Below are 12,497 nucleotides of genomic sequence, written 5' to 3'. Positions count from 1 at the left end.
TTCGTTTACTGGGGAATGTCAGTCTGGGAAAGTGAAGTTTTGGAAGACTCAATGGTGCTGAATCTACAGATCTCATGGGGGGCCCTGAGTTGGAAAACGGGGTCTCCTTGGGGAGAAATTGGCTGGTTGGGGCACCCCATGCTGCTAAAATAATAGGTTTATTGGGGATCGCAGAGCTGCAAACTGGGTATTTTGGGGAACCCCATGATGCCAAAACCAATAGGTTTTGTGGGGGATCCCAAGAGTGCAAACTGGGATTTTTGGGGGATCCCATGCTGCAAAAATGGATTTTTTAGGGAAGATCCCAATGCTGTAAAATTAGATCTTGTTGGGGACCCCGTGCTGGAAAAATGGGGTCTTTTGGGGAACTCCAAGAGTGCAAAAAAGGGTCTTTTGTGGGACCCCATAGTCCAAAATTGATCTTTTTGGCAGGGATCCCCCACTCTAAAAATAGTTTTTTGGGGGGTCCCAGGAGTGCAAAATTGGTGTTTTGGGGCCCCCAATCCCACAGGGGACCCCCAATGGGGGATTCTGTGCTGCAAAAATTTGGGGGGATCCCAATGCTTCAAAAGTTGTTTTCTTGTGGAACCCCCCCAAAAATGGGTTCACTGGGGGACCCTGTCATACAATCCCCCCCATTGCAATTTCACGTGTTTTACTCTGGGGAGGGAACCCCTAAAATCCAGTTTTGGGGATCACGCAGATTTTGGGGCACAACCAGCCCTGACAAAAACTTTTCTGCTCCAAACAGGGGTTTTTGCTGCTTTTTCCACAGGTTTTTGCTGCAATTGGAGCATGGGGCTCAAGGAATTAGAGGATTATCCAGGGAAATCTTACCCCTGAGCCCCAGGGGGTTGCTGCCAGCTCCATCATTTCCCAAAACTCGGCTTTGGGAAGGGTAATGTCCATTTGGGGGTTCAAGAGTAATTCCCATGTGCGACAGGGTGGGAATTCTATCCAGGATCTGGGACCCTTGGACCCCGACACACAAATTTGGAAGGCATTTTCTTAAATGTGGGGGGCATTTGTGGAAATTTGGGACGGCTTTTGGAAACTGGGACCCCACTGGTGCAAACATTGAGCCCCATCTTGGGAATCTGGGGTGTCTTTCCTTGAATTTGAGGGGCTTTCTGCAAACCTGGGACCCTTTTTTAGGAACCTGGGACCGTTCTTAGGGAATCTGGTATCCCTTTAAGGGAATCTGAGGTGTCTTTTTTCAACCCTGGAGCCCCATTTTTGGAACGTGGACCTTTTCTCACATTTGGGGGGAGGATTGTGAATCAGGATTCACTTTGTTAGACTTAGGGTTATTTTTTCTTAAACCTGGGACCCCTTTTTGGGAACCTTGGACCCCTTCTAGGGAACCTGGGGTGTCTTTTTTCAGCCCTGGAACCTCATTGCCCAAACCAAAACCACTTTTTGCAACCACAGAACCCCATTTTGGGAACTCCATGTAAAAACTGAGGAGGCTTTTCTTTGGCAATCAGGGCTCATTTTCTGAAACTTGGGGGCTTTTTGCAACCCTGGGACCTTGTTTTTCAAATCTGGACGCCCTTTTTGCAACCCTAGTGTCCGTTTCTGCAAATCTGGGAACACTTTTTGTATCCCTGTGACAAACCAAGATCCATTTTTGCAAATCAAGGACCCCTTTTTGCAAACCTTGGACCCATTTTTGGGAACCCAGGGACGGTTCTTAAATTTGGGGGGCCTTTTTCGAAATCAGGGCTCCTGTTCTTAAACTGGGGGGATTTTTCTTAAACTCGAGATCCCTTTTTGCAATCCTGGAACCTCATTTTCAGAACCTGAGGTGCCTTTTCTTAAATCTGGGGTGACTTTTTACAAGTCTGGGAGCCCTTTTTGCAAACCTGAGACCTCCTTTTGCAAATTTACCACCCCATTTTGCAAACTTGGGATGCCTTTTTCCAAGCATGGAGCCTCCTGCATCCAAACTTGAAAAGGGCCTCCTGGCCATGAAAGAAAGGGGGTTTGGGGGCATCTTAACAGATAAAATAGAGATTAATTTATGTTTAATGCTTTGCTTAAACTCAGAAGGCTGCGAGTTCTCATTATTTCTCTCTAGAAGCTCCAATTTACCTTGGAAAATTAAAATTTTGATGGATTTTAAGCATTCACTCCTGTTCCTGGAGATTCTTTCTCATATTTGGGTGGATTTTTAGCATTCACTCCCGTTCCCGGACACGCTTTCTGATTTCCAGGCAGGAACAAACCCTTATTTCCCCTTAAACCCCCTAAAACTGAGCCTAAAAGCTACAGGAGGGTGATTGAGGGCAGTGTTAGGGATCGAGATTCCTATAAACCTGGCCGTGGGATTTGGGGGCACGTGCCCCAGCAGGAAATGTTTTCAGGCATCTAATTTCACTGCTTAATTAATAATGGGGCTATTCTTTGTTAGGAGCTTGCAGATTAGTTAGGATTATGCTGGAGGCAGCTGAGCTTGAGGCTGGATTCTCCTTTTCCAAGTCAGCTCCTTTGATGGGAAAAGGGGTTGTAAATTTATATATTTATATTTTATAGAAATACATATATAACACTCCCTCGTTCTCTCTCTGTACACATATATATAAAATATAAATATTAATATATAAAATACAACATACATTATATAATATATATTCTATAATTTTATTAATATGGAAATTATTACATAAAAACATAAATAAATTCACATTTTTATACAGAGAGATTATACATATAATTTGCAATCCGTGGGATAGCTCAGCTTGGGGGATTTAAACCTCCCCTTCCCAGGACTACAAAAATCATAAATACCCCAAAATCCCCCTTTTTTCTTCATTTGAAATACCAAGATGAACCCAGTCCGTTGGGCATTTTCCCCCTCCACGTATTCCCGATGCCGGGATGTTAATCCATGCTGAATCGCATCCCAGAAAACTCTGTTGGGAAGGATTTGGGGGTAAAAGAACCCTCAGTGAACAAGTTTGCCATGGATTTTCATGCCAAGCCGACTGGGAGGTGAGTGCTGGGTGTTGCTCCGGCCCACATTGGGGTTGGATGTGCCATGGGATGGAAGTAGGGGTTTATTTACATTAAATTTCTCCTGCTGGTGCAAAGGGCTGGAAAATCCAACGCGACAGCTCCTCCAGGGTCTTGGCCTCTTTCCGACCTGTTGAGCCAAAATAATTCCCTGGGTTTTTGTTTGAGGTTACCCCAGTTATAAAATGCAAAGAAGGGAAGGAGGCTGAAAACGGGGGAATTTGGAGATCTCCAGGGCTTTTGTTGCCCCATGTTATGGAAATGGTGTTTTGGAGTGTGGAATTGAGGAAAATTTGGATTTTCCTAGAATAGAATCACAGTCTGGTTTGGGGTGGGAGGGACCTTAAAGCCTATCTTGTTCCACCTCCTGCCATGGGCAGGGACACCTTCCACTATTCCAGGTTGTTCCAACCTGGCCTTGGGCACTGCCAGGGATGGGGCACTTTCAGGCAGGATTGGCTCTGTCCAGTTGGGAACACCCTCCTCTTCCTCACCACACCCCAGCCCAGCTCCTCCACATCTCCCAATGCGTGTTGGCTTGGGAATCTTAGTGACCCTGCATTGGCCCTTCTCCTATTTCACTTCATCTGGGAGGGTCCCTACTGGCCACAATGTCCCAAAAAGGTGACACCAACCCAAGCCTGAATGTCTTGACTCGCCATGCTGTTATCATCTCATTCCTCAAGAAGATCTGGTACCTTCCCTGGTCATGGGGCTGTGGCTTCTCCTGCTCAGAGGAGACAGTCTGGTTGTTATCCCAACTTCTCCTCTCTCACCCCTCTCCCTGGACCGGCGTGGTCCATCCAACCCTACATTACTCACCTCTTCAAGTGGAGAGAGCAGGAACTCCAAGATGACTCAAAAGGAAGTAAAAACGCTCTTTCAAAGGGTGGGAAAAGGAAGAAGCCAAGGGGTAGATAAATAATCACAGGCCAGGAAAGAAAAGAGGGAGGATGTGACCCCATGGGATCCATGGTGGGAATAGAATCTCACCTGGGATCACGTGTCCAACCTGGGCAGCTCTTGGTGTGAACAAAAGGTAAAGGTCTTGGGGAGGGCAGGGGATGAAGGTCCTGCAAGAGAAGCAACAGGGCTGGGCTGGAGAACCAGAGCCATGAAAAGGAGGAGTTGGAGCAAATGCTGCAGATAAGGCCAAGCTGGAGATGTCCATTCCTTTGGAACTTTGCACATTCCTGGTTCTTGCTTTCACCCGACGTGAGGAGGGTAGGGAGGTTTTGTGGCCCATGTGGGTTTAGTATCAGCCAGAAAGCAAAGCTGGAGGAGGAACTCAAGCAGGACCAGGCCAGCTCTGGGCAAAGTGTGGGAGAAGAGTTGATCCCAGAGGAACTGAGGCAGCTCTTGGTCCCCACATTCACTGACAAAGCAAAGACGAGGGTTTGAGCTGGTGGAAGACTTTGTGTCAGTGACCTCAAAGTGCCTCAAAACCATCTGGCTGGAGAGGCTGGACCTGCCCTGTCCCAACTTCATCCCATGTCAGAGGAGACGAGGGAAGAACATCAGAGCATGAGCATCATCCGTGAACCTCTCAGAGGGGGGAGCCTAAACTTTGTGTTTATTTGGGGTCAGGTGTATGTGGGTAGAGCAGCTGTAGGTGATACCACCCTTTTTTTGCCCCAAAATCACCAGATGTGCCCCAAAATCAACATGGAATCAGGCTGGAGGCAGCTCTGGGATTTCATCACATTCCAAGTCTCAATATTTGGTCAAAAGAGACCAATTTCCAGCCAGTCTTGTCCTCAGGGTGCCGACACCAGCCTGAACAGCCCACAGAGTCCAGCTCACGTCTCAAACCCCCCGTGACTGCCAGAATCCAGATCCACTCCCTGCCAGTCAGGTGATGCAGAGCCTGACTCACTCCCACAATAAATAACCCTGAGCTCACCCTGTTTGTTTTTCCTTGCCGGCATTCCCAAGATCCAAGTGGATCTCTTCCCATGGGTGGTGGGACCATCCAAGGGATTAACTGAAGAGAAATTCCCAATAATGGGCAACTCTATCACATTTGTAGCATCTTCATCAGAGCCAGTCTTGGTGTGCAAAGATTTTGGAGGTGATCACATCCAAATTATGGATGGATGGATGAGGGGATGGGGCTCTCCAGCACATTCCAAAAGTGGGATGGCCAAGCAAATTCCTGGGGTGCTTCAAATGGTCCCAGTTCATAGTTAATCAGCAGCAGCACTTCATCCCTGCTCAAGAAAATAGAACCCCAAGATCCAAGTGGATCTCTTCCCATGGGTGGGATTTTGCAGATTTTGGTGGTTTATCAAGGAAAACACCTCCCTAGGAGATTCCCAGGAGCCTGGTAAGGGACTGGGAAGCATCTCCAGCAGCACCAAAGCATCATCACATGTCCCGAGTCATGGTGAGGAGTGTGGAGAAGGCATCGGATCACTACTCTCTGCTGGTGTGGAGGGATAAACACCCTGGATCCACAGGAAAAACCCACAGATCCATTTGCTTCCCCAAAAAATGCTGACCCACCAAGGATTTGGTGGGTTTACAGCTTTATATCCTCATCACAACACAAGTACAAGGAGCAGTTTGCTGTAAGAGGGTGGGGTTTCCCTGCATTTTCTCCTCTTTGGGTGGATTTGGAGGACATTCCTGGCTGGAGGGAAGCAACCCAGATGAGTTCCCCAGGATTTACCAGTGATAACATCTTCCCCCCTCCTAGGAGAACTCAAAATACGAGAAGCAGGTTCTCCAGGAGGTTTCTCCAAGGGTACAAACCCATGCCGGAGGTTCCCACACACCCACGGGTGACTGGACTGGTTGTGGGGTTGGGTGAATCATCAACGTGGGTGAAAATCCTCTGACCTGACTCCTCTTCCCTTATTTAGGATCACAGGGATGAAACCAAGAGGTTGGGATGGGCTGGAAACTTCTCAGACCAGTTGTGCAGTGTCTTTTCCAACCCCATCCCAAAGCGATCCCTCCTCTGGGTTTTCATCTCAGCCTCTTGCTCCAAGATTTGGGATTGCAAAGAGGCAAATTTCCAGCAAAAGGCATTTCTATCCCTGATCCGTTGCAATTTGGGCCTTGATACATGTAACTTTTTCAGGGGGTGATACTGAACATCCTCGCCAGTGCAAAATGGGAACCAAAAACACCCTCAGATCCCACTCTAAGTAGAGAAAAGCTCCAGAGGAAAGTGAAATTCCACCAATAGAGTAGTCCCAGAGGAAATAAAACAGAAATATGGAATATTTGCAGCTCTCCAACTCAAATCCATGTAAATTTGTTTAATTGGTCTGGGATTGCTCATCCAACAAGTTCCAGGGTGGGATTGTGTTGACATTTTCATGGAATAAACGTTGGAAATTAAATTATCTGGGCAGGTGCAGGGGCTGGTTTCCTCTCTCTCTGTTACAAGTCTGTGACAGAGGCTGAAAGACGTGTCGAATTCACCCAAAATGGTAAAGGTGCAAATAATTCCCTCCATTTATGTGCAGATTTATTTATTTCTTTAATTTCTCTCCCACTCCAATTGTAAGCCCACTGTAAACCCATTGTAAGGCTGTCACAAGTCTGTCACAAACCTGTTGCAAACCACGTGCTAACCCATTGCAAACCCACGGTAAACATATCGCAAGGCCATTGTAAGTCCCTCGCAGGCTCACTGCAAGCCCACTGCCCACTGCCTGTTGTAACCTCATTGCAAGACTGTTGCAGGCTTATTGTAAACCTACTACAAGACCCTGGCAAGCCTGTTGCAAGCCCCCTGCAAATGCATTGCAAGCCCATTGTAAGGCCCTTGCAAGCTCGTTCCCAGCCCATTTCAAGCCTGTTGCAAGCCTGTTGCAAACCTATCTCCAGCCCCTTGCAATCCCAGCAGCAAGGGAAGGAGGAACCCTGGAAGTGAGGCTGGGATCAAAGGAACCCTGCTGGTCCAACCTCCCCCAACCTGGACTCCCCTCCCTTCTGGTTCCAGTTACACAGAGGCTCCAGGGCTTCCGTCACGGCTCCGTCCTGCGCGTCACCACCACAGCCCCACGCAGCCGGAGCCCTTAGGATCCTCCTCACTGCGGCCGCGGGGATTTTCCACCCTCCCGTGGCTCCAGGGGGATCTTTGATCTCCCACCCGGGCAGCTGCTTCTCCTTGAATCGCGGAGGATGAGGCCCAGGGTGGGATAGGGGGATAAATCCTTTCCCGGGGTGGACTGAATCCAGAGGCAGCCCTGGGAGAGCAGCAGCAGCACAGCCAGGAGGCTGCCCAGGATGAGGGACAAATGTCAGGACTGGGGTTCAGATTCCTGAGGTGTGCCTGTATGGAGAGAAGGCACTGCAAGCCCATTGCAAATCCATTGCAAACCAATTGCAAACCCGTTGCAAGTTAATTGTAAATTCCTTGCAAGCCCATTGCAAGCTCATTGCGTGCCAGCCACAGGCCTATTGCAAGCCCCTTGTAAGCCTATTGCAAGGCTATTGCAAGCTCAATGCAAACCCCTTGCAAATCCCTTTCAAGTCCGTTGTGAACCTACTGCAAACCGCTTGCAAAACTTGGAGGCCCATTGAAAATTCTTGGGGAACCTTGAAAGCCCATTTCAAACCTTTTGCAAACCCATTGTAAACTTCTTGCAAGATCAATGCAAACTCATTACAAACCCCTTGCAGCCCATTGCAAACCCTCTTGTAAGCTCCTTTTAAACCCATCATGGACCCATTGCAAACCCTTTGCAAGCTCTTTGCTGTTTGTTGGGCGCCTTTGAAGCCCATTTCAAACTGCTTTCAAACCCATTGTAAACTAATTGCAAGCCCATTGCAAACCTATTTCAGTCCCATTGCAACCCCCTTATGTAAATCCATTGCAAATCCATTGCAAGCCTGTTGCAGGTGCATTGCAAGCTCATAGTAAGCCAAGCTCTCACCTCTCTTTTTTTCTCGTCTCCCATCTGCAGAAACCTCCCAAGCCCCCACTCCCCGATCTGCATTTCCCGTTAAATTTTCATTAATGAATTTTTTCCTGTTGGAAGAACAAGGGATGGAGGAAGGCAGCAGATCCCATCCCTCTTGCCCCCTTGGCCCCCGCCGCCGCGCCGGGGCATCACCCCAGTGCTCCCAGCCCCGCCGGCTCAGCAGAAGCCGCCGCCGGGCTCGTCGGGCCCCTTGGCTTCGTTAGGGCTCATTAACGAAGAGCCCGTCTCGCTTTTCCAAGCTGTCAGGGCCCATTACCATCCGGGACCCCTCGGCCCTGTCCCGCGGGCTGGGAACGGGACGGCAGCGGGAGGATCAAAGGCCACGGGTGTCCCGCTCCAGCGGGGCAGAATAATTTAATAGAGATGCTGATAATTTATTTTTACAAGGGGTTTTTTCTTGCTCTTACGAGGTTTTTTTATTTTCTTTGCAATTACCAGTCTCGATTCAGCCCGTAAATCTCTCTGCCAGCCCTGTCTGCTCCCATTCCACCTCCACCACCAGGAAAACTGGGGTGTTTTTTTTAATTAAGCTCCAAAGTTTTTGGCAAATTCCACTTTTCTCTTTCCAGGGAAATTAGGATTTACTGGAAAGGCCGGGATGGGCAAGAGGGAGGTGGCGGGATGCCGGTGTGTTACCACTGCTCTCTGCTGGACCCGCTGCATTTCCCGCAACCAGAGCCAGACGCTTCCCGGCTGGAGCAGGAGAAGAGGAGGAGGAGGAGAAGGAGGAGGAGGGGAAAGAAGGATGGTGCTGGGGCAACACCATCCTAAGCATCCCCAGCCAGGGAAAAGCAGGTGGTGGGGGAGATCCATGGCCCTGGGGACAGCAGTGCAGTGTCCAGAAATGGCACCCTGTCCTTGGCATTGCCACCCTTCCCCAACATTTCCACCCTCTGCACAGAATTTTCAGCCTTTCCCCAACACTGCCACCCTCTCCATGGTGTTGCCACTCCTTCCCCATCATACCCACCCCTTCCCCATCATTTCCATCCTCTCCCTAACATTCCCATCCCCTACCCAGCATTCCCACCCTCTCCCCAGTGCTGACACCCTCTCCTTGGCATTGCCACATTCTCCTCAACGTTCCCACCCTGTCCGAAGCGCTGCCACCCTCTCCCCAGCATCATCACCCTCTCCTCACTATTCCCACCCTCTCCCTGGCATCATCACCCTCTCCCCTGCATTCCCACCCTCTCCCTGGTTCCCCGTGTGTTCCTGGGCTCAGACTCTACTGGGGAAGGTTTATTTGCACTTAGGAAATCCAGAGGACTGGACTGGGTGCACTGGGAGCAAGTTCACGAGGAGAGAACGTCCAGCTCAACCCGGAGCTGGGATTTCTCTGGGAGTCTGGGTCCAAGTGAAAATCCCTCAAGAGAAAATCCCTCAAATGCAAATCCCTCGTGTCTGTGAACTCCAGGGCCTCTCTGGGGCCTCAATGGGCCCTCAAGGGGTGTGCAGTGCAGCATCCGGGGAGCAACAGGACCTTCAAAGATATTAAATACACCAATATTTAATGCCCCAGCCCTAAATACCCCAATGTTAAACGACCCAACATCAAAAAACCCCCAAGCTAAACACCCTGACATTTAATGCTCCAACCCTAAATACCCCGGAGCAATGCCCCAGTTTTTAATACCCTAACACTACACACCCCAAAGCTAAACACCCCAATGTTTAATGCCCCGAAACTAAGTACCCCACAGCCAAACACCCCAACGGTTTCATGACCCAACACTAAATACCCCAGAGCTAAACACCCCCATGTTTTATAACCCACAGCTAAACACCCCAAGGTTTAATATCCTAGAGCTAAACACCCTCATGTTTCATGCCCCAACACTAAATACCCCAGAGCTCAATGCACTGATGTTTAATGTGCCAATATTAAATATCCCGGAGCCAAGTGCCCCGACGCCAAATTCCCCAGGCACTGAATTCCTCAGGCACCAAATTCACCAGGCACTAAATTCCCGGGATCTAAATGCCCTGTCGTTTAATGCAACACTAAATACCCTGGAGCCAAAAGCCTGGTGCCAAATTCCCCAGGCCCTAAATTCCCTGAATGCTAAATGCCCCAACACTAAATTCCCCGGAGATAAATGTCCCGGTGTTTAATGCCCCAGAGCTAAATACCCCAATGCTAAATTCCTCAGGCACTAAATATTCCGGGAAATAAATTCCTCAGGTACTAATATTCTGGGAAATAAATTCCCCGGAGTTCAATGCCCCGGTAGCTTTCGGCTCATCCTGCTTTAAACACACCAGGAAAAAAATTCCCATCACAACCAAAAGCAGTGGCTCCGTTTTGGGACACCCCCCCCACTCCTTCCCAGAGTTTAATCCATTTCCAAATTAACAGGGGGGGGGGTAATTAACCCAGAGATGGTGCAGGGTTAAAGCTCTACAAGGCAGTGGATTCCCAGGGCTGGTTTGGCACCCAGTGGGATTCCAGCTGGGAAACGCACAGAATTCCTATATGGATCCTGTAGGATAATAACGAGCTGGTCATTTTTAATGCTGGTGAATCAAGGATTTTAGCTGCAGGGAAGTGAACGGATCCCCCAAAACAGCCTGTGCTGGTGGGGTTGGAGTGGTTTGGGATGGACGGATGGATGGTGGGGCCGGAGCTGACACCAAGTGGATGGAAATTGCAATTCCTGCTCTGGGAGCAGAAAACAGAAGATTTGGGGAAAAAAACGAGAGGTAATCGCAAAAAAAAAATTAAAAACAGCCCAAGTTTAAGACCAGAAAAAAATTGCAAAAAAAGATTAATTTGGAGCATCCAGAAAAACTTGGAGGGGAGAGGAGGAGAGGGGATGGGACGGACAGACCACGTCAGTGTGAGGTTTCCTTTGGAAAAGTACCCAAATCCATGGCAAATAAATGGAATAAGCCCCCAAAGGCAGCTTGGAATATTTATGTAACCTAGGTCATGGCTTTTTTTTTTTGGGGTCATGGCAGTGACCTCTGCATCCTGGGATGTGCGTGGAAGGGATGCCTGGGGGTCCCGTGGTGTCCTGGAGAGACACGGAAGCCCAGGACTCTGTTAGGAAAGGACACAGTGACGCTGGGCAGTGGCACCTGAGGACCAGACCAGTGCGTCCCCAGCACACCAAGGATTCGGAACCCAGATCGCAGAAAAAGTCAGAATTTTGCCCCCAAAAAAGACCTTTGTGCCCCCAAAAAAGCCTCACTTTCTCAGAAAGGGCATTTTTGCCTCAAAATAAGCCTTTTCTTTCCTCCGAAAGCCGCCTTTTTTCCTCAAAAAAAGGCCTTTCTTTCCAAAAAAAGCACTTTTTTCCCCCAGAAGAGTACCTCTGTTTCCTCAAAGCACCAGTTTTATTCCAAAAAGCCCTTTTCCTGTGAAGAAAAGAAGACTTTTGTCCCAAAAAAAAGGTTTTTCCAAAATAAAAACCCTTTCACCCCAAAGTTTCATTTTTCTCAAAAAAATTTTTTCTTTTCAAAGAAAAAGCACTTTTTTCACAGTTTTTCCCATTAAAGCCTTTTTTGGCTTTATTTTTCTCACCAAAACTCACTTTTTTGTCTCCAAAAATACTTTTTTCCCCAAGAGAAAGTATTTTTTAAAGAAAAACCCTACATTTTCCCGAAAATGTTTTCTTTTCCCAAAAAAGCACCTTTTTTTCTCAAGAAAAAGTCTTTTTCTCTCTCAAGAAAAACATCTTTTACCCAAAAAACTCCTTATTTCCAAAAAAACCTCTATTTCCCAGACCTATTTTTTCTTGTAGAATGCAGAGAATTTCTTTGTAGAGCTCTAAAGCTCATTTTCTGCCTTTTCTTTTCCCTGTAAAAAATCGGCTATTTCGTTTTTTAAAAAAGCACTTGTTTTTTTCCAGAAAGCCTGTTTTATCCACAAAAAAAGTCCTTTTTTCCCCCAAAGCTTTTTCTTAACAAAGCCCACTTAAAAAAAAAAAAAAAATGGTTAAAATAAAAAAAAAAAAAAAAAAAAAAGCAGCCTTTCTTTCTCTCAAAAAAGTGCCTTTTTCTTAAAAAAAAGGCTTATTTTCCAAAAAAAAAAAAGAGCACCTTCTCTTTTTCCCAAACCCCCCTCCCCCCACAACGAGGGTTTTATTTTTTTTTAGATGGACCTTTTTCAAGGAAAAAACCGACTTTTTTATCCAAAACCCTTTTTCCCAAGGAAAAAAAAAGCCCTTTTTTCCCCCCAAAAGCTTTTTAGCAAATAAAAAAATCCAACAACTATCTTTTTACAGAAAATCTTTTTTTTTCCTAAAATTAAAAGAAACCTAATTCTTTGTTTGAAAAAGTCTTTTTCCCTAAAATCCCGGGATTGGTGCGGTGCGGTCCCGGGCAGGCCGGATATGATCCGGCTCCGGCCTCGGCTCCGCTCACATCAGAAAATATCCGGCCCCATTGTTCGGGGGGGCCGCGCCGTGTCCGTGCTTTGTTCCCTTGGGACCCCTTTGGATCCACATAAACATTTGGAGAGCCTTAACGCGCGGGAAGGACGACGAGGAATTTTTTCTCTCGCCCCCCCCCCCCACTTGCTTTTTTTTTTTTACATTA

At 47.7% G+C, this 12,497-nt stretch overlaps 1 long non-coding RNA gene across 2 annotated transcripts; it reads right to left on the bottom strand.

The window, feature by feature from the left end:
- Nucleotides 1-2,704: 2,704 nt before the first annotated feature.
- On the bottom strand, nt 2,705-5,238 carry LOC108446347. Of its 2 annotated transcripts, none has more exons than XR_001861517.1 (3): nt 3,651-5,238; nt 3,068-3,145; nt 2,705-2,915 (listed from the first exon to the last, which is right to left on the bottom strand). It is a non-coding gene; the product is annotated as an uncharacterized LOC108446347 (long non-coding RNA). The 2 variants fall into 2 exon arrangements; XR_001861518.1 differs by having other exon boundaries at nt 2,705-3,145; nt 3,651-3,742; nt 3,838-5,238.
- Between the last annotated feature and the right edge of the window lie 7,259 nt (nt 5,239-12,497).

This window comes from Corvus brachyrhynchos, unplaced genomic scaffold (assembly GCF_000691975.1).
Source record: "Corvus brachyrhynchos isolate BGI_N302 unplaced genomic scaffold, ASM69197v1 scaffold215, whole genome shotgun sequence".
NCBI lineage: Eukaryota > Metazoa > Chordata > Aves > Passeriformes > Corvidae > Corvus > Corvus brachyrhynchos.
This window is presented reverse-complemented; position numbering and strand designations above follow the sequence as displayed.